Consider the following 22,838-nt stretch of genomic DNA (forward strand, 5'->3'; position numbering starts at 1 on the left):
ATTTGGTAATGTTAAAATGTGATTTATATTGGATATATGTAACTGAAAATTAATTAAAAAATGTTTACAAAAGAAAAAGAAAACTAGGAATAGAATCAAAACATAACGCTCTTTGGAAATAATACTACAGCACTTACGAACTCCAGGAATTTGTACTCTGCGCATGTGCAGCTTGATCTATGAAAGGTTGCTGGGGTAGAGGGATTGTACTGCCTCTTGAGGCAGGGAAGGACTTTGGTAACAATGGTACCCTGTGTGAGGCTAAAATTTGATGCGCCCACCCCCTGACCTTGTGCCACTTTCCCAAAGCTGGGTAAGGGAGGTGACAGGCTTTGGGAAGAAAGCGCAAGAGCTCTGGGTCCCACAGCCCTCACACCTCCTTCCCAAAGCTGGGCAAGCACAAACTAGGCTTTGGGAAGAAGGAATGAGGACTCTAGGACTCTGTCAGAGCCCTCACACCTCCTTCCCAAAGCCAAATGATTGCAGTTGAAGCACCTTACTCATCTTGACCAAGAGTGCAAAACCAGGATGCCCCATCCTGAAATGAGAGCTGTCTGGATAAGACCTTCAACTGTGCCACAGAGAAAATGTGAAACATATACATTTATATCCATTAGGGATTCGTATATAAAGGAGTGTGTGTGTGTTTCTTTTTGAATATTCTTCCCTGAGATTAAAATACACAGACAAGCAGTCATAGGCTGCCTTTCTGTATTATCTTGCTAGGCAGTCTCAGAGCAATGCTGCTGATCCTATGGGCCAAATTACCATCCTTTGGAACTTGCAAGGGAACTAGAAGTTCAGAGAGGAGATGTTTAGAGTGCTGACCTTGCCGAGAGCGGAACAGCTTGGAGTGCAGCGCACAGAGGAATAAATGGCAAATGAAAACTGGATTATTGTAGGGGAGAAAAAAGGGGAAAATGAAAGAGCATGCAGGGAAATTATCAATAGATGCCTATTATCAAGAGCCTCATTCAGAGAAAGCCTCAAGATAATAGCGCACAGCAATAAATATGTGCTCTTTCCGATGAAAGGGGATGCAACCTGAGCAACCGAGAATGTCATTCATTTCCTGTCAAGTTCTATACAGGAGGGGCTGAGCTCTTGCAACAAAAGTGTCAGAGGGCTCCAGGGCTTGAACTAGGAAGGAACTGCCATGGCCTGAGGTTGGGAACGAGCTTTGTAAGCGACCTGGGAATGTGTGTGAGGAGTCCGCTTCAGGGACAGAAGGAAACAGTGCAGCGCTAGTGATTGGCAAGCAAAAGACGGGCTAGCCAAACCAAGTTTAAATATGAGACATTTGACAAATTACGCTGACATTTGTTGGCCGGTTGGGGTCATTAATTATTGTTATTTAATGTGATTTTTAAAAAAAATATTTCAAATATGTGGTTTACTTCTTTGTTTGCTTCAGAGGGGGGTGGTCTGGAAATAGGTGGGGGGGTGTCACCCAATTGTCATGCTCAGTTCCTGGGGAGGTTTGGACTTACAATGACAATTCTTCCCTGAAGGCATAGGTGCTATATCTAGGGGGCCTGGGGGGCCTTGGCAACCAAAAAATTTCAACTGTGGGTGCTGGGCTGGGTGACCCAATGCGTCGCATGTCATGACACCACATGTCATGACATAGGTACCATTTCCATGGGGCCAACAGAAGCCTGGCAGTGGAGGTGAAGGCCCCAGCCCAGTTGCGGTGGCCGCGATGGAGAGCGAACAGAGGCAAGGCAGCAGGCAGCAGTGGTGGGTTGAGGCCAAACAATGTCGTGCACACATGATGGCTTGAGTGACGTCATGACATCACAGCATGTGCATGCGCGTAATCTGGGTCCCAAGTCAGCACCTCTGCCCGCAGGGGTGGGGAACCAGTTAGGATCGTCTGCATTATATTACCATAGTTCTGTTCTTAACTTCAGGGCCATGTTTAGAGAGTAGCAATGGATGAGGACAGTGAGTGGCGATGCTGCCAAAGAGAAAGGATATGGCAGCCATGACAAGCAGGGTCAGACCTCTTTAGTTTATTAGCTTATTTCTATTTCGCCTTTCTCCCAAGCTGGGATTGTGTGTGTGTGTGTGTGTGTGTGTGTGTGTGTGTGTGTGTATGATGTTTATTGAATTTCCTTCCCCCCCCCAAATTCTGTGTGTGTGTGAGAGAGAGAGAGAGTGAATGTGTGTGTGTGTGTGTGTGTGAGAGAGAGAGAGAGAGAGAGAGAGAGAGAGAGAGAGAGAGAGAGAGAGAGATGTTTTATTTGAGACGGATCCAGTGCTATTTTCATAGAAAAAGATGTGCCGGAGCTCACCATAACTTTTTAAACACCATGATCAGCATCCCAAAAGAATGAGCTGGACTGCAAGAGTTACAACTCAGTGATAAAGTCCTGTGGGCAAATGGGTGGGCCTTCTAGCATCCTGAGCTGTGTGTGTGTGTGTGTGTGTGTGTGTGTGTGTGTGTGTGTGTCAGAGAGAGAGAGAGCGCGCTTCTCAGGATGCTAGAAGGCCCACCCACTTGCTCAGAGGGCCTCATCACTGTGTTGTAGCTCTTGCAGCCCAGCTCATTCTTTTGGGATGCTAATCATGGTGCTTAACAAGTCTAACTCAGAATCATTGCCTAGACAAAGAGACTGGATTGGTGAGCTTGCTCTCATACTTTCTACCCTCAAACCTACATCAATACCAATTGCCCCCATGGCACTCCAGTGGTCAACATCCTCTGCACCTAATTGTCAAATGGGAAGGTCTCATCCTGCTGGCAGAAAGATAGAGGGCAGAAGCTGCTCTAACCTCTCAGGCAATTTCACAATATTGCACTGCCACAGGAAAAGCTCTCTCTCATGTCACCGCCAACCATGCCTCAGATGTTCATGGGACTGAGAGGTGCTCAGCCAAGGATCTTAGCACCCAGGCATGTTCATAAAAGGAAATACAATTTTTCAAGTAACCTGGTTGGGGGTGGTTCATCAGATGCCAAGGCTTCCCCAAGTTTGGTTCCCCAAGTTTGGTAGGCCTGTTTCCTACATGTCCCTTCAGTTTAAAATACCCACTATGTATTGCTGCTTTTCAAATCTGTCTTGTCTGTGTGCTTCCTTGCTTACAAGACATTTCTGGCTGTTTTATTTCACCTTGTTTTTGTGACATTCACTGTGATGCTTATTTTTCCACTTTTTTTAAAAAAAACACCATCAGTCGAGAGGTTTGATATAGAAGGAAGACCCCTGCCCCCAAATTCTCTTTATCTATCTGGTTTCAGTGAGAAAGTACTGTCAGGGGACTAACTCACATTCTGTTTGAGATAAGTTTCATGGGCAGTCTTTCCCGTTCTACTAGAGAGCAGCAAAAGACATCTGCAATGGTCAGTAATGCACATAGTGATTTAATTGAACCTCGTCCCCTGAACTAAGACCCCCCAATTCTTGGCTTCACCCTCTCCCCCCACACACATTCCAACTCAAGCAAGTTGTAACAGTCTCCTCCTGAGCCAGGGACATCTGTTTGCTGTGACTTTAATTTTTTTTTAAATTGCATAGTTTATATGTTGTAACTTACAAAATGGTCCTTCTTCTGGAATAGTCCCAACAGAGTTTGATATAAAATGGGTACCACAGCCCAATTCATACACAATGAACACATCTTAACGCAGCACAAATACATTTTTCCACGACACTATAAAAATGCCACGTAATTTAATGGGCTGCATATTAATGTTATTGATTTTTCACAAACTCAATTACTTTTAATTTGAGTGGAGGAGCAAGACATTAGGTATGTCATCTTATTAATGACTTGGATGAAAAAGTGGCAAGCATACTTATCACATTTGCAGATGACACAAAACTAGGAGGCAGCTCAGAATTATCTTGATAAATTGGAGAAATGGTACTGGAAATGATTTATTGATATTACACAAAGGGAAAAAATATTAGATATAAAATATAAAGCTGTTTAGTGTTTGCATGCTTCCAGTGACCAAGAAATTATAGAAGTCTGCAAAGAATCAGTAATAAATTCTAATTTAATTGTATCTGCATTTACATTGAGCAAAAGTAGAATTTAAAAGGCAAATTTTAGGCCTCATTCACACCATACATTTAAAGCTCTATGATACCACTTTAAACAGTCATGGCTTCTCCAAAGCAATTCTGGGAGCTGTAGCTTGTTGTAGGTGCTGACAGCTGTTGGGAGACCCCCTAGTCCTCTCACAGAGCTAACAGTTCATAGCAGAAGCACCAAGTTCCACCCAACATTGGGATGGAACATTGACATACACATGTGACATCACGTGCATTGGGAGGAGGCCTCAAGACCCAATGGGATCCTCTGCCAGCATGGGTAGGCCCGGTGGGTCCCCTCAAGATCAGCCCCTTCCCCACATACTTTTGGGGGACTGAGCATTGGCCCTATAATTCATAGAGTGGTTTAACAACCAACTTCTTCCCAGGGAACTCTGGGAATTGCAGCTGCCTTTCCTCATATAGAGCCAAGGGCAGCTAACAGCATTCAAAACACACAGCATGCAAACAGAATTAAAACCACAATTTACAATTAATTAAAATAACACCATTTAAAGATCAAAGTATCCATCAGTGGGACAGAAAGTGTTTTAGACAAAGAGGGCCATTTCCTACTCCCTCTGCTCTGAGGACCTACAAAAATAAACGTGTCTTAAACTGATGTATGAATGAATATCATGAGGAGGAAGTTCAAAAGAAGGATTTCAAACCCTTGGTATTTTCTTGCAAGGTTAGGGGTCTCTGAAGTCTCCTCCCCAGTCTCCCCACATTTGGACTCTCAGTATATTTCCTCATTATGCCCCCACTTTAGTAATACAGTCGTACCTCAGAAGTCAAACACCTTGTGACTCAAACGTTTTGGCTCCCAAACACCGGAGTGTTTTGGTTTGCAAACGTTCTTTGGAATCTGAATGCCCGGCATGGCTGATGCAGCTTGCGATTGGCCGCAGGAGCTTCCTGCCGCCAATCAGAAACCACACCTTGTTTTCCGAATGTTTTGGAAGTCGAACGGACATCTGAAACGGATTCCGTTTGACTTCCAAGGTACAACTGTATGCACAAGGAAATTAGTGGAACAGGAAGAATCTTCACTAATACTTTTCTTTACTTATCCTAAGGCTACAATCCTACTTGCCGGAAGTAAGGTCCATTTAACCAAATAGGAGTTACTTTTGTGTAGCGACCTACAGCATTGTGTTATAAAAACACCAAGGTCCAAGTAAATTATTAAGTTATTAAGGTCCATTATCTACTCCAACAGTAATAGAAGAAATGGAGCTCATTCATTAAGACCCAATTTGGGGAGGGGGGGTCAACTAGCAAAGTGAGGTCTCTTTGAGATGCTACAATGATACCCGAGGTTGTTTGGTCAGTTAGTTGCATGGACTGACCTTCACATGCTGCTTATCTCAAGCAGCCCTCATACTACTTTGTGTAGACTAGCTCTAAATTAATAAAATTCTAAAACTGATATTTACATCCAGCAATTTTTTCCCACCCCCCTATGATAAGGAAGCCCCATGAATCCTTTCTATCCAGTTAATGAAAACATTTGGGGAAAGCTTTCCCCCTCCTATGTGGTGGGGGGAGTCCCTTCATTTCTAGCAGACCACTTTTATAACATTGCTGGTGTTGGCTTGGATCCCAAAGTTGCTTAAAATACCACAGTTTTAAATGTAGCATAATAAAAAAGTAATAGCGGAACATTTCAGTAGCACACTTCAAGTCGTCAAAGCACTTAACATGCCCTACCTCAGTAACATTTACAACACTACAAATGGTTGGCCAATATTATTAGTGGCATGTTGAAGATATAGAGAGAGATGCCGAGATAATGGCTTGCATAAAACTTCCCAGAAAGCTTACAGGTGATTTGAGCTCTGAAGTGGGGGCCAGCCTGGCTATTAAGCAGAGTGTAGCAATTGCCTCAGGAGGCTCATGCTGTGAGGAGGTGGTAGTGGGAACCTAAGAAGGGCCTGCTAGATCTGTCTCATAGCCTATCTAGTCCAGCATCCTATTCTCACAGTGGCCAACCAAATGGCTGTGGGAAACCCGCAAGCAGGACTTGAGCACAGGAACACTCTTTCCTGCAACTAGTAGATGCCACCACTACAGCCTGTCATTCCTCCCAGGTCTCCTGGTAATTCAACTCCATGACCTACTTCAACTGCCAATTTGAAGGGCTTAGAACTGAGGGTAAGGAGGACTATCCTGTCCTTTTCTTCATGTGGCAAAATTTCATGGGAGGACCCTGCTGAGGACTTACATTACATCCTTAGCCACTATGCTACACCAGCAGAAGTAGAAGGAAAGGTGGCATTTGTTGGATTTTTACACAAGCAGGCATAGACATAGGACAGCCTTTCTCAACCTGTGGGTCCCCAGATGTTGTTGAACTACAACTCCCATCACACCTAGCTAGCAAGGCCAGAGCTCAGGGTTGATAGGAGTTGTAGTCCAACTACATCTGGTTGAGAACTGCTGCCATAGGTGATGCTGGACTGACAGCAGCCATGTCTGTTCAAAAACACCCATATGTCTCAGTGAAGAGAGAGCAACTTTGAATATTTATAGTTTTGCATTGCAAGGAGTTGGGTGTTTCATTAATCTGCATTATTGTTGATAGAGTAGGGCTTTGGATTTACCTATTAATGTTCTTATAAATCTCATTAATGGATGTAATAGAGGTCTTCTTAGCAATGTGCCCTAATTCTGCAACCATAGCAATAGAAAGCATTAAACTGTCTTGAGATAATTTTCAGGGAAAATAGTACCTCGGTGACTAGGAAGAGAAAATTTATCACAACATTGTTTTATGTCTTTATCTTTATTAATGCTGTATTAGCATTGATATTGCTCCTGTAGGGAATTACCATGTTCAGAGAATGCCTCAATAATGAAGAGGGAATTTATTTACTTGTTCTTATTAAGGTACGAAGCATATTTGTAATGACTTGATGGAAGGAGCCCATTCTGATTTAAAGATCGTGATCTTGAGATGAGTCAGGTAAACAGTCATTTCAGATTTACAGCTGACCTCAAGTTTCTGCTTACTTCAAAAGTCGTTGCTAATTTAGATTTTGTTATTAGCATCTAAGTTGAATCTTTGGCCAAAAGAATTTAAATCACAGCAGGAGATATCTCCTAGGCACTGCTGTTGCTGCGGCCGCCAGGGTCCTTGATACAATTACACACTCTTATTCTCATTTATTGCAGTGGGAATTTCGTACACATAACTGCATGTGGGAACAAATCCATACTTTTTAGAAAATCACACTCTCTACCCTGGTGCTGCAAATATTGGTCATGTTGGTGTGCTATCTTCCTACATGCATCAGCCCAAACAATACATCCATACTGTCAGCTCTAAAAGGTCCAATCACATGAGAGGAAGGTGACAACTGTGTTCTGTTTCTTCTTCTCCATACTGGTAATAAGCACTGCCAAACCTTGACAGATTACCTGTTCTGAGTTGCAACTGCACTTCCCAACTGAACAATGGGAAGTGTGTGCACAGCTTGGTTCTGTGGTGTAGAACCACACATACAACTTCCATTCCTGGTTCCTTATCAACTTAGGATAGACAAGCTAGTTAAGTGAGGTTGACTAGAGACTGCAAACTATGGGTAGATAGACTGAGACTTTGATCATCACATGGAAGTTATAAGCAGATCATTTATAGACTTGCCATGGAATGAGGAGGACATTTCCACCCTCTATTCTGGTGCAAATGTAAGAGAAGACATTTTAAAGTACACTTTTGTTAATCACAATAATCATTCACATAATACAGTGGTACCTTGGGTTAAGTACTTAATTCGTTCCTGAGGTCCATTCTTAACCTGAAACTGTTCTTAACCTGAAGCACCACTTTAGCTAATGGGGCCTCCTCCTTTAGCTAATGGGGCTGCTGCTGCGCCGTCGGAGCACGATTTCTGTTCTCATCCTGAAGCAAAGTTCTTAACCCGAGGTACTATTTCTGGGTTGGCAGAGTCTGTAACCTGAAGCGTATGTAACCTGAAGCGTATGTAACCCGAGGTACCACTGTAACTCTAAAATCTTTTGAAGTGTGTCCATTGCCAACATCCGAAAAAGCAGGGTAGATACTTGGCCCTGCCATAGTTGAATGATCACCTAGGCCTAAACCTGATGTTATGTGTGGCGATTCTCAGTCACGCAGGCCCCCTGAAACTCTGAAACCACCAATCAATGGGAAGGATAGCTTAGAATTACATACCTGGAGCTTCTCGCTGGGGAAAGAGGCCTGGTTGCAATAGAGCAAGGATGGAATCAATGGGTGGATATCAATGGATATTACAGGGAAGCAGTAAAATGTGAAGCTCTGTCTGGGAGCAGATGTTACATGGTCATCTGTCAGGATGCTTGAGTTGGACTCTGAACTGTAGCATACCCTCCAACATCCAGGGGATCAGAATTGGGATGCTCACTTTTTGGTCAGCCACTCTGGCACAAGCCAGCTGATTCTTCCCATTTTGCTGAACCCATTTCTTGAATGTGAGGCATTTTCCACAAGCATTTGAAAAATCTCGCAAAAGCTCAACATAAAGCAGGTACAGATAACTAATAGCTACCTCAGTAATTATGACTGAGAGAAGGGGCATAAATATTTCAAATCAGTAAATAAAATAGATTAAACATACCCTCTCTGAAAACCAGACCTCGGGAAATGTTTTACGCCGCTTGCAGCAGACACTTCGATTTGCAACTTGGGATGGTTTTCCACAAGAAAGGAATTGCACAGTAGTGGGGCTCCCCCCCCCCCCCCGGCCAGATTTGGCTAATCCAAAAACCAGTCAGAGTCTCTTCAATAGTATTTTACTGATTACAGCAATGAGATATTTGTTATGCCCAAATTCTTTCCTTAACATTTATTTGCTAATCTATTCCCTTATTCCTATATAAGAGGGACAATGACTAAATTACTAAAATAAAGAGTATTAAATATTTTTTTTTATTTTTTTTATATAATATTTTTTATTGCTTCTTTCCAGGCACAGATATATAATCAAATATACAACAAAAGCAACGTTACAGAAAAAGAAAAGAAAGAGTTAGAAAAGAAAATATTCATCTTTCCAAAACAATTTTTCATGATCAACCGGACTTCCCCACATCTTCCACACCCTGCATTCTTTACAATAAAAATAACAGCAAATTGTTACCTTGTTTCATGCGTTTTTTGTACTTTCAACTAATTATATTTTAAGTTTAAGGTACCTATTGTTAACTTACTTTTTTCCCATGATAAGTCCTAAAAATTACTCTAAACTTTGGTATTTTCATAGTTATAACTCAATTTCCCCCATCTTCAAATTTTATTGCTGAAGCTAATTTTCTCCAAACCTAGCAAATTCTCAACATTCATATAGCTTATAATATTTTTGTAAATAGTCCTTAAATTTTTTCCAGTCCTCTTCTATTGTTTCTTCTCCCAGATCTCGGATTCTGCCAGTCATTTCAGCCAACTCCATGTAGTCCATCAATTGCGTATGCCACTCTTCCAGCGTGGGTAAATCTTGTGTCTTCCAATGTTTGGCAATAAGAATTCTTGTTGCTGTAGTTGCATATAGAAAGAAAGTTCTATCCTTCTTTAACACTTTCTGGCCGACAATGCCCAGGAGGAAGGCCTCTGGTTTCTTGTGAAAGGTATTCTTGTATTCTTCGCCATATGAATATGCAGCAAGAATATGTGATTTGTTCATTATAGCAGCTGTGGAAGCACATTGGAGAGAAAATGCTTGGCTTGCTATGCTGGACATAAGCTATTGAAGTATGTATAAACTTTGTAGACAGTGCTTTATGTTGTTCTGGTATTATTCTTATTTTAAGAGAAGACCAAATTCCACACACTTAACAATGCTAAATAAAATCATGATATGGCAAGAAAAGTTTGGTCTAAGCTTTCCTTCTACCTGTCTTTTACAATAAAAATTAACTGAACTTGTGCCATGTTGCCAAAGGCTGCACATTTTGACATCAAATACCAGATTCCTGGCAAAAGCAGCTATCCTTCAAAGCAGGCCTCTTCCAAAAATGATTCTGGATTTTTTTTTTGTTGCAACTCTCAGCAGATTCAAGGATAATCTAATGTAACATTTAAAATGCAAGTTGTATTACTCATAATCATAATAATAGAATTTCTCTAATGTCCTTCAGTTGACAATCACAGGGCAGTTTATAATATGAAAACAAAAATACATTTCATAATAACAAATAAAAACAATACCTCCACGCAAAGGCCTTGGAGAAGAGGAATGTTTTTTGCCTGACACCTAAAGATATGTTATGAAGGTGCCAGGCAAGTATGCCTTCTTTGCAGCCTTCATTGCCACTAGGTGAGCTTGATGAAGAGCCTTCGCCTGTGTTTGACTGCATTCAACTGGAGTTTTCCACCACTCATATTCTATCTAGCCATCTCCCAACTTGTTTCCCCGCCCAAAGCTCTGGAGTATACCAGGGAACCAAAGAGACTCCACGACGCAGGAGAGGGTGCTCAGGAACGATGATGTCAATGGCTGCTGCAGAAGTCCTCTTGATAATGGTCTCCTGATTTTCATTCTGTTTTGTTTTAGTGTGCATCTTTTCCTGAAGTGGAGAAGAGTAAAAACATGGGCTAGGAAGCTAGCATTCAAGGTTGCCATAACCTGACTTTACAGCACAATCCTACGTATATAAACCTTAAAGGTCATTTGCATTGAGTTGGAACCCTTTAAGTAAGCACAAAACTGCAACCTAATGTCAGACAAATGAAGAAGGCACTTAATTCTGGAGAATTTGGATTTGAAGTATTCAAAGATCTGAACAATAGGAGAGTGACATATGGAACATCTCTATGGAAGGTCCTACCATTCACAAGATAACATTCACTAATAACTGAACAATTTTTAAAAAAAAAAAATGCATTGTGCTTGGGGATGGGAGGGATTGATTGGGCAGAGGTGTCCTTCCTCCCAGTTCTTCTGAATATGCCAGGTTCTTGCCAGTCATATTCATGGAAGACACTCAGCTAAGAGTGATCGCCAAAGCGGAAGACCAGCTACTGCCAACAGAATGGTGCAAGTACTACTCCATTGGTGCAGCACTGCTCTTTGCACCCGCTAATCATGCTTCCTATCCATTCTTAAGGAAATCAGCCCTTAGTGCTCACTGGAAGGACAGATCCTGAAGCTGAGGCTCCAGTACTTTGGCCACCTCATGAGAAGAGAAGACTCCCTGGAAAAGACCCTGATGTTGGGAAAGATGGAGGGCACAAGGAGAAGGGGACGACAGAGGACGAGATGGTTGGGCAGTGTTCTCGAAGCTACCAGCATGTGTTTGACCAAACTGTGGGAGGCAGTGGAAGACAGGAGTGCCTGGTGTGCTCTGGTCCATGGGGTCACGAAGGGTCGGACACGACTAAACGACTAAACAACAACAAAGAAATAGGGAGATGGGGCTGAGCCTGTCCTAGTTCCATTGAATCCTGAGCTGTTCTCAGAGTCATCCTGCAATAGCATCAGACTCTATGCAGGCCCAATTGCTGCACCAGCTCCAGGCTGGCAAAGTGATCTTACTGCCCAACCTTCTTCCCCAGCTTCTGGAAAGCCTCAGAGAGGAGGTTTGGATTGAAGTCTAGTTCATTTCCAAATATGATATTGTGGTGAGTTGTGGGGCAGGGGGGGGGGAGGGAGATAGGCTGTACACATGAGTCCCTTCTAATTCCCAGATCCAGCAAGGTTTCAGTTGTTGGAATGGCTAGGCTATTATTGGTGAGATAATGGCCCCCTAAGTATGGGTCATTAGGGTAACAGAGGAAGTGGATTTGTGCCAGAGGACAAAAGAGTGTGGAGGCTCCTCTTTCACCTGGTTTTTGGTGAGAAGGAGAAGAGTCAGAGGTGAGAGAGAGCGCTGGGTGAGAATCAGGCAGAAGGCAGGAGCCTGAGAAGGAGAAACATGCTTGATTTCTGTTTGAATCCAAAGCTGTGGCTTGGGAAAACTAACATGCTGTGAGCCCCTCCATCATAGGCTCAGGCTGTATACATGTGTAAATAAACTATATAAATCCTAAAGACACCACAGTCTCTGCTGCCACTCATTCCAAGAAAATTGAACTCTGGGTAAGTGCCTGGAACCGCTGGAATCTTGCACCACTCGGAGATTGGGTTGGTGTGCAACAGTATATTAGAAAGTTGTTTTGTTTTACAATAAACAACTCCTCCTCACCTGACCATTCCCATCACCTGATACAGTTGATAATATAGGACAGATTAAATCACTATTTACCAGGGTTTCCTCCCCCAATGGCCCTTCTCGGGTCACTGATGGTGTTTGTTAGTTGTAGCAGTTCCATCCTGTTGCCAAGAAAGACTCATATTTTTCTCCTTTTAGCAACCTTTTAACTTGACAGGTTCAATGTAGCTCCAAAAAGAACATGACTGTTAAAGACAAAGGCCACTCTTACAAGTGACACTTAAAGTGGTTTCTGTATTTCCTACATCAGTAAAGCAAGCAACATGGACTAGAATGTAGTATATCTGATTTTTTTTTTAAAAAAAATGGCTCTCCCCTGCTCCCACTATTCACAGTGAGTGTTCATAGGCAAGGTCTCATCCTTAGAAAGGATCCCTGGGAAGATACTTGGAAAGATAAATCTCAAGCTGCCTCATCACTGTCTGAAAGAGTATGCCCCATTATTCTTTTCTTCTTTTTTCTGTAAATAACTTTTATTGGTTTTACAATTTCAAATTCAACAATTTTTTTCCATCAAAAAAAGGGGGGGATAATGAGAAATGCAAAATATCAAACATGGAATATAAGAACAAAATAAAAAATAAAAAACATCTTTCCGGAGGTTCTCTTTAACCTCCTGACTTCCCTCCATTTCTTCCCTGGTTCATTGAATATATATATTATTTTCTGCATAATTATACTTAAACATCTTTTTTCTTATCCTTGTTATTTTATCTTAATTAAATACCATCAGTTTTTATTGTTTCAGTTCAAATTTCCTTCCATAAACTTTATCTTATTTTAACTGCTTGCAAGTGTTTAGTCAAAGCCTGCCAATGTTTCTACTTGTTTACAATATTTTTGTACATATACAGTAAATGTCTCCCATTCTTTTTTTTAGATTTCTCAATGTCATTGTCTCTGAGCTTTTCTGCAAGTTTTGCCATTTCTGCATAGTCCATCATTTTCAATAGCCATTCTTCTATTGTTGGTGTCTTATCTTCCTTCCACCTTTGGGCTAGTAAGATCTGGGCTGCTGTTGTTGCATACATAAACAGTTTCTTCTTTTCCTTCGGGATTTGATTTTCTGTTATTCCTAGTAAAAACACTTTACCAAAAAACCAGAGTATGCCCCCATTATTCTTAATGAGTAAAGATTCCTAAGAGGGGTACAGGCCGTCAAGACAAATTCCCAGAAACTCAGAGTCATATGAAGATTTGGCTTTGGTGGATAACATTTGTGGCTTCTCTTCTGCTAGGCATATGTTGTTACAATATTTCATTCTAAGCAGAGATGGTAGCAGCACAGGAGATATTTCTGAGGAATTAATCAGAGGTTCATGGGTCAGAAATGGGGGAGCTGAATGACATCACAAACACACAAAAACAGGACTTTGCACAGACAGGCTAAAAGAAATTGAACCTTTGTGTCTACAAAATACATATTTTTCTTGATGGATAGTTCAACCATTCTGAACTCTCCAGCTGAAAGGAGTTTCCTTTTACTTAAAAAACACACACAACCCCAGCCCACATCTGCTTTGAATGCTAAACTCTGGACAAGCACATGGAGATTTAAGGTTAATCTTCACATAATCTAAAACACCAGTTTCTTGTCTTCTCCAAGATGAGGCAGACATCTGCCATATTTGGTGTTTAGTAACATGGTGGACAAGGAAGACATCAGCTCACTTGGAATGATGAAACATTTTTAAGAAAGAAAGAAAGAAATCATGGATAATTCTAACTATGCTTATTATAAATCACAAAAGGAATGTTCTTGCATATTATGTCAGCTTGTTGGCAGACCTTTCCATAGCCTTTAATTTTAGCCTAGTCGTGCCCATGTTTACACAAAAGTAAAATTCAGTGGAGCTTACTTCTAAGTAAACATCCATTGCAGCATTTGAGAATTCATATGTCAACTGCCATTAACAGAGAAATTTGAAAACAGGTTCTATCACATCCTTGCAGGGTAAATGGTTTATTATTACTATTACTATTATTATTATTATTATTATTATTATTATTATTATTATTATTAATAGAGGAGTTCTGTTCTCCAGATTAACTTCCATGCATCACCTATGCTAAACTCAGGCCTGTGTTATTAAGATATACTTCCCACTACAGTAATGGTGCTGTGCTAGCAAGCACCATTTAAGACAGTAAAACATACTACTTCGCAAGGGCTTGTCTGAAAGTTGCTAATAAAGGGGAAGTCTGGGTTGAAACTGATGTGCAGAATCTAAAAACATCATTGGGTCTCAAGTGCATTAAACTCTATCTTCTCAAATGCATTTGCTTTGTATGATTCAGCCTGCTTATAAAATATGGATTTCCTTGGCCCATGCACACCTCTATGGGGCTCAAGTATGTCTTAATATGAGGAGAATTACTTGGGATTTACTAGAAGTAAATATTAAAAGAAATTTTACTTTCTTGGGCTCTATGATCACTGCAGATGGTGACAGCAGTCACAAAATTAAAAGACGCCTGCTTCTTGGGAGAAAAGCAATGACAAACCTAGACAGCATCTTAAAAAGCAGAGACATCACCTTGCCAACAAAGATCCGTATAGTTTAAGCTATAGTTTTCCCAGTAGTGATGTATGGAAGTGAGAGCTGGACCATAAAGAAGGCTGATCGCCGAAGAATTGATGCTTTTGAATTATGGTGCTGGAGGAGACTTGAGAGTCCCATGGACTGCAAGAAGATCAAACCTATCCATTCTGAAGGAAATCAGTCCTGAGTGCTCACTGGAAGGAAAGATCCTGAAGCTGAGACTCCAATATTTTGGCCACCTCATGAGAAGACAAGACTCCCTGGAAAAGACCCTGATGTTGGGAAAGATGGAGGGCACAAGGAGAAGGGGACGACAGAGGACGAGATGGTTGGACGGTGTTCTCAAAGCTACCAGCATGAGTTTGACCAAACTGCGGGAGGCAGTGGAAGACAGGAGTGCCTGGCATGACTAAACAACAACAAATATTAAGTATAGTGATTTAATTTACTGAAACTGGTAATGCTTAAATGCATTGCTGCATGTTTAATTCTGGAATGTTCCCCAATAACTCTGGTCACATGGGAGGTATCTTATTACATTCTCCATTTTGTTTTGGGTGTGAGTGACTTGACTGCAATGGCTGCATCTCCATGACCACTGAAGAAGAGACACTGTTAAATAATTCTCTCTCTCTCTTTAAACACAATAGAGGAGAGGAGTGCTGATATTTCTGTGTGAATGTATGTGACAGAAAGAAGTACAGAAGTTGATGTTCTCCCAAAGAAGCAATAAGGAGCAGTCTGCTGGAAGGAGAAAGTGGAAACCTTACAGAAGGAACTGCCTAGCTGGTTAATATACAGAAGGCTCAGTGCAAATACTGGAAAGACAGAAAGCCACTGTTTGAATGTTGAAGGATGAAGCTGTAATAATCAACTAAGAAAAACAGCCCATGCACAGTATTGCACATGATTTGGCTTCCTAGCCGCAATTTACCTACTCTGCCAACAATAGAGTTTTGGTGAGAGGCTGTAGCTCATTAGGAAAGCATCTGCCTCCTAATATTCAGGTTCAGTCTCCAGCATCTACAGGTAGACTTGGTAGAGGCCCCTGTCTGAAACCCTGTGAAGTCGTTGCCAGTCAACATAGACAATAGCTAAATGGACCAATGGTCTGGCTCAGTATAAGACAGTTTCCATTGTTCCTATGTAACTAGTTGCTTGGGATGATGCACAGACAGATTTTCCTTTCTGCTGAGCGAACAATCATTGCCAGATACTCCTAGAAAAGTTTAAAAGAGTTACAATAAATTTCATACTTGGCTACCAAAACCCAAGCACAACAAAACATACACATACTGTGCTAGTTACAAAGGATGCGTGCCTGTGTAATTGATGGCTTTTCACTTCAAATTACAAACAGGCAGTGAGTTTGGTGTGTGTGTGCTTTTAGGGAAAAGCTAAAAATCATAAAACAAGCTGACACAGAATGATTGTATTTAATATCTGAGTACTGGGACCAAAGACAAAAATAGCACAAACTGCTTGACTTTTTAAAAAGCCAGATTCTTAAACTTGATTTGTACAGAAATATCCACTTGTGTATCTGTGCTTTCGATAACATCATTTTTATAGCTGGACATTGTTTAAATCCTTGCTGCTAACCAGTCCTATCTAGATTTTTCAACTGAAGCTTTTCGGCTTGTCTCTGAAACCAGCGACTACCAAAATTATTTCCACTTTCACAGTTTTAGGTTGTTGAGCCTTGCAGAGACTGCAACACAAGAAACTGAAACCAAATAAAACTCGGCTTTGTGGAACATCGGCAAAGACGTGCCATTGTTGGAAGTTATCTAAAAGCAAACAAATACAGTGGTGCCCCACAAGACGAATGCCTCACAAGACGGAAAACCCGCTAGACGAAAGGGTTTTCCGTTTTTGAGCTGCTTCGCAAGACAATTTTCCCTATGGGCTTGCTTTGCAAGACGAAAACTTCTTGCGAGTGTTCCGATTTCCCCCCCCCTTTTTCTAAGCCGCTAAGCCGCTAATAGCCTTTTAGCCGCTAATCCACTAAGCCTTTAATAGCCGCTAAGCCTTTAATAGCCGCTAAACCGCTAATAGCGCTAATCCGCTAAGCCGCTAATAGGGTTCCTTCACAAGACGAAAAAACCGCTAGATGAAGAGACTCGCGGAACGGATTAATTTCGTCTTGTGAGGCACCACTGTGCGTCAGGAAATGTAAAAATGGTGCAGATTTGAAATTGGTTTGGGTGTTTTAGGCCACCTCTCAATAATCACATGAACCAATATCCTCTACTCATCTTCATTTACTTTTTAGAATTGAATTTACTGTGATGTTTCCCTTCAATTTTCATCTGGTGAAATAGTCTCAAGAAAGGAAATGGTAGTTGCTGACTTGTGCGTGTACTGTTACACTTACTGAGTGACGATCTTATGTTAAATGCATAGTTGCCTAATGGTTTATTGTGACTGGTTGACTTTGCACAAATGGGGAACTCATGATAGGATATGCTGACATGAGGGACAGGTCCAGGAACTTGTCAGTCTGGGAAAATGACATCTTCTAGCTAGCCTGGCAATGTGGGAAGTTTTGAATTTGGGATGGAGGAAGTGGGGTAGGGAAATCTGTAAGTTGTTTGAAGGAGAAGCACCCTGGCTCCTAGGCCTGCCTTTGGGAATCTGAAACAGGGTTATGTAAATCAACAATGGAAATGGAGAAACATTATTAGAAAATGGGAAGATTAAAGGATTTATTTTATAAGATGCAACCTAAGGTTGGAATTTACAGAAAAATCAATGTCTGCACATAAGGAGACTGTGGAATTGCACACTAAAAAGAGAAGGATATTGACAAGCAGAGGTATAGTTAGCTGAAAGAGCAAGTTCCAAAGCACTGGAAAAATACGGGTGAATAATTTAAAATGTGAATTTGCAGAATGTCCCATTTGGGACCCTTTTAAAAAGCACTTGGAAAATATATAGTCAATCCTTTAATCACCTTCCTTCAAGAAGGTCTTGGGGTTTGTTTGTTTTTTTGCTTTTTAAGCTACATGGGTATCTTGACAAATAACTACAGAAGTATTAAGTCAAAAAGCCTTCCCTGATTGATATCAAAACTAGCAGCAATTATTAATAAAATATACATTTTTACTTCTGAAGTGTTGTACCAAATACATTGCACATAAGATACACAAGACAATGAAGAAGGTCCAGTGTTTCTGCCATATTATTTAGCAACAGCAAAGTATCACATCTCAAAGGCTAAATTTATGATGGCATGTGTTTTTATAAAGTGGAGTTTGCTTCAACAGATATTTTAGCAATGTAGTTTCTCGTATCTAACAGAAAGAACTAAGAAACAAAATACAGCACATTATCTCTCTGTACTGGAATTAGGAATTCAATTCAGTTTCTGTTTAAAGCCAAAGTTATTTAATTTGCCCTTTCCAAAGCAATATGTTAGCTGTAACACCGCTATGTTTTTAGATTTGCACTTCTCTGAATTTTGCAGTACAGTTCTCCAGACAAGTAATGTGTACAGAAATACATATACTCAGTCCTTTTTTTCTTTAAAAAATGTTTAGGGGTACTCTAATTTTCCTACTCATATTTAAATACTGCCCTTCAATGAGGCCAAACTTAGATTCACAAAATGTTTAGGGGTATGCATACCCCCAGAAAAAAGCACTGCATATACTACAACAAAGTGGGCACAAAAATGCAAAAAATACCATTTAAATTTATTAGGGGAAACAGCTTTGCAAAAAGATGTATATCAGGCAAGATCCAGTACAAATATGTCTCTATTAAGAGTTGAATCTAAAATGCTGATGATTTTTCATGGCTTTGTTTTTTTTTAAAAAATCACAAATTGATGTGGAAATGTGGAGAATTGAATTTAAGATTGGAAAAATGAAAACAGATAGTGTGAACCTCTAGTTGTAAGTTTGTTGGAAGGTCTCATTTCTGAGGAACTTGCATCTCCTGCAAATCAACAACACAGGTATATGTCTGTATATTTAAATATTCAATTCTAATTATCCTAATTAAGAACACGCATGAACTTTTAGGAAGTGTTATTTTTTTATGTGAAAGGAGTAGCAAGGGCCAACCCTACCATTAGGCAAAGTGAGGTGAGCAACTCAGATAGCAGCTGCTGTTTCTCCTAGTAAAGGTAAAAGTTGCAAGTAACGGTTACCTCACAGCAGTTAATATCCTGCTTGTCCTTTTAACTGTTCCATCCTCTTATGTTCCTCCTGAGATGAACCTCTTCAACAACAACATCTCTCAAGGCCAGCTCTTGGTTTGAAAAGGCCCTTGGCAAGGTGCCCATCTGAAGCCTCTCATAACTCAGTATACTTCAGTGCCATGGGCTTACCTGGGGCAACTAGTAGATTACTATCAGCCACTATTTAAAGTTCCCAGGAATCTTTGGCATGATTGTCATTGGGGTGGTCCAGGGCATTGTGGGAAACTTCAAATGGGAACTCATAGCTCCCTAGCGTGGAGGTCCCAGTGTACCAGGAGACCCTGCCAGGGAGCTGGGACCCCATCAGTAGCCTGAGTGCACTGGGGGGCTGGTCAAATCCACCCTATACATTTAAACCCTATACATTTAAAGAATCCTGGGAACTGTAGATGGCTAAGGGTGCTCAGACCTGTGGCTCTGCAAAGAGTAAACCCCAGTTCCCAGGAATCTTTGGGGAAAGCAGTGCATGTTGGATGTGCTTCAAACATCTGGTGTGGATGTGACCCATGTCTGCTTGCATTTCCTACTGTTGATGCAAGCAGGACTCTTTCCCCATATTGCAGGCAGGAGAAGAGGGGGATGAGGGGGACCAGAGCAGGACTTCAACCTTCTTTTTCCTCCTCCTCCTTTTCTTCTTCTTCTTCTTCTTCTGGCAGCAGAGCTGTTATAAAGATATTGTGGGTTTCAGCTTGGCAGCTCTAACTGCAGACAGTAGAAATGTGTCTGGTGAATATATGTTAACAAACATCTCTGTGATCTTGAAGTCTTATCCTGACAGCCACAGCAGCAGGACCCTTTCCCATTCAACGTGGCTCGTTATTCAGCTTATACATTGCTTCATTCAGCTGAAAAGAGTCTCAAAGTGAGGGCCCCACGTGAGACCTTAGGATGCCTCTGCTTCACACAGGCACCTTCACATCAGGACTACTGAGTGGGGCTTTGTACATGGGCAAGCTTCTTAACACGGGCCTGCATCAGGCCTTCTCCAGGCCAAGGGAAGAGAGAAAGAGTAAATTTTGGAGGCTAGCCTGTCCTTCAGGAAGCCATCAACAGTTCATTCAGTGTGCAGACTCTGTCCCAAATTCATGAGAACTAATGCTACAGCAATAAGAAGTGCCTCTTCTTGTGGCATATTGGTCTTCTTTGCTTGCTGCACCAGGAAGTCTCTGCATCAGCTCTCAGGCACCGTGCCTTCAGTTTCTGTTCTATATTGCAAGCCGTAGTCTGCTTCATGTTCTTTATTCCCCCAGATGCCTTTTGAATTGAGGTTCTTGTTGATGAGGCATCCTCTATGTAGGTTCCTCTTCAAACTTTCCACTTCCCAAGTGACTTTCGATGCAACTTCAGAAGGAGCTGCAAAAGGCTGGCTCCTGTGTCATTCGGGTGATGTCAGAACAAGCCCTAGGAGAGAATGCCTGTTAAAATCTCCCTGTTAATTCTGAAAGGGATGGGAATTTATTCAAAGAACTTCCTGTTCACTGGACACACGAGACCAGTTCTGAAAAATATTAATTTTGCAAGTTACTGCAGTGGTGATAAAAATGACACCACCGCTGTGTTATTCATTTCATGCAGACCAACTTATTTGTGGCTGTGAAAGAACACACCATTTGAAAAGCTCCTTCGATATATAGCTCTTTTCTACTCCTGGCCCCTTAATTTTGCTCAAGTTGTTCTGCTTCCTATCTGATAAGATTTTCGGCTCCTTTCTTTTCCAAGTGCTTTTTAAAAAGAAACCTTCACTCACAATCCCAAATTGGACCCAACTGCCCCAGGCAATTAAATTCCGGGACCTCAGACTGAGTGTTGGTATTTTAGCTGGTTGATTAATAGCATCCCCATTTAAATGGTCACGGCTAGCCTTTGAAGCCATTAACACCCCATTAAGATGAATGGGGCAAACCATGTGCCTTTTGTTTCAGGCTCCTTGAGTGGGACAAGGCACAAAGGCCCAGTTTAATGATTTACAGGGAGAAGTTTCAACTCCAGTGAAGAAAAATACAGAGGGGAACTTGAATATTCAACAGTGCTAAATATTTATATTGTTCTGTTCCATTTGGAGCGGTTTTATGTATTTAATAATTGTAACGATTTTCTCATTTTCTCTGTTTTGAGAATTGTATTTTCTGTTGCTGTAACCCACCCTGGGATCTTATGGCGAATGGAGAGTAAGACATTTTATACTCAAACAATGAAGTAAAAATAGCCTGTTGCCCTTACAACACCTGGAGAGTCAGTGTTCCCTTAAATGATCAGGTAATTGCACTAACACAGTTTTGCAAACTGTCTGGGCTCATTGTCCCATGCATTTCAGGGGAAACTGCTCCAGGGGAAGGAAAACACAAGTCAATCTAAAGGCAGTTTGCAGCATTCTGATGCAAATAATTGTCTGTGTGAAATTCCCATCTAGCATCTTCGCTGAGCAAAATAAGTAAAAGCAGTAGTTAGCTTTTTCTACAGGGAAAACAGCACAGTGGATTTCTGTGCCTGCTGGTGCTCTCATATATTTTTGTTTACAGTTATAATAATCTTGTCCCTGCATGCATCTCCCTCCTAACAGGCCAGTAATGATGCGATGAAATTCTAGCTGAAATTAAATGGCTTGGGTCTTTATCGGGAGTCACTGGAAATGAAATATGGATGCTGTTACAAGAAATGGACTCCTATCTGAAATACCTTCCCATTTGAGGTGGAAGGTGTACTACCATCTCTTTTACAGATATGTGGTCACTATTTCCATATTTTCCGTCACCACCACCATCCTGTCGAAACACAGAAAAGTAAAGGAAAGGAATGGAAAGATTTCCAACAAGAGCCAATAGAGAGAGGAAATGACTTACCACGGTCTTAACCTGTGCAATGAGGTAAAAAGTTCAAGATTAAGCATATTATGTGGATGATTTGTATATTTGATTGTTTGTTGATATATTTATTTATTAAAAGCATTTTTACCCCTTAGAAATTCTCAAAGAGGTAAACAGACTACAATAAAATGTGCTACAAACAACTAGCAGCCTTCTACTAGGTGTCGCTTTATAATTCAAAGAGATTTTTTTAAATCAGCGGAGTTTTGAAAAGTCAAATCCACCATCTTGATTCAAACTGTTGTCCTAACATAGATGAAAACCTTCACATTGGCCTCGGGAACCACCATGCAAAATTTGGTTATGACCTTAAGCGGTATCAAAGTGCATAGTGGACAAGCAACTTTCCGTCAGTAAAAATGTAAAGCAACAATGTAAAATCCATATGGGTTAAGCATTTAGCTTTGTTTGAATATACCCATTGTTTTGCTTCTGAAACAAGTGTGGCATACTACAGTGGTGCCCCGCAAGACGAATGCCTCGCAAGACGGAAAACTCGCTAGACGAAAGAGTTTTCCGTTTTGGAGGTGCTTCGCAAAATGAATTTCCTATGGGCTTGCTTTGCAAGACGACAATGTCTTGTGAGTTCCTGCTGGGTTTTTTTCCTCCCCCCCCTTTTTCTAAACCGCTAAGCCGCTTATCAGCTGACCCGATCAGCAGATAAGCCGCTAAAAGCCGCTAATAGCGCTAATCCGCTAATCCGTCAATGGGCTTGCTTCGCAAGACGAAAAAACCGCTAGACAAAGAGAATCACAGAACGGATTCTTTTCGTCTTGCGAGGCACCACTGTACTGGATAAATGACATTTCCAAGTATCATAGTTTTATCTAGGACCTAGGACTTTCCATCCATTAATTACTTGACACCACTATACAGCCTTATCTTTTGCCCATTTTTAAAAAATATGCCACCAAAAGCTCTTCCAACAGCTCAGAATTTCAGGTCTGCAAGGATTCTGATGTAATACCTT

The sequence above is a fragment of the Podarcis vaucheri genome, assembly GCF_965113315.1.
Source record: "Podarcis vaucheri genome assembly, chromosome: 11".
Classification (NCBI taxonomy): domain Eukaryota; kingdom Metazoa; phylum Chordata; class Lepidosauria; order Squamata; family Lacertidae; genus Podarcis; species Podarcis vaucheri.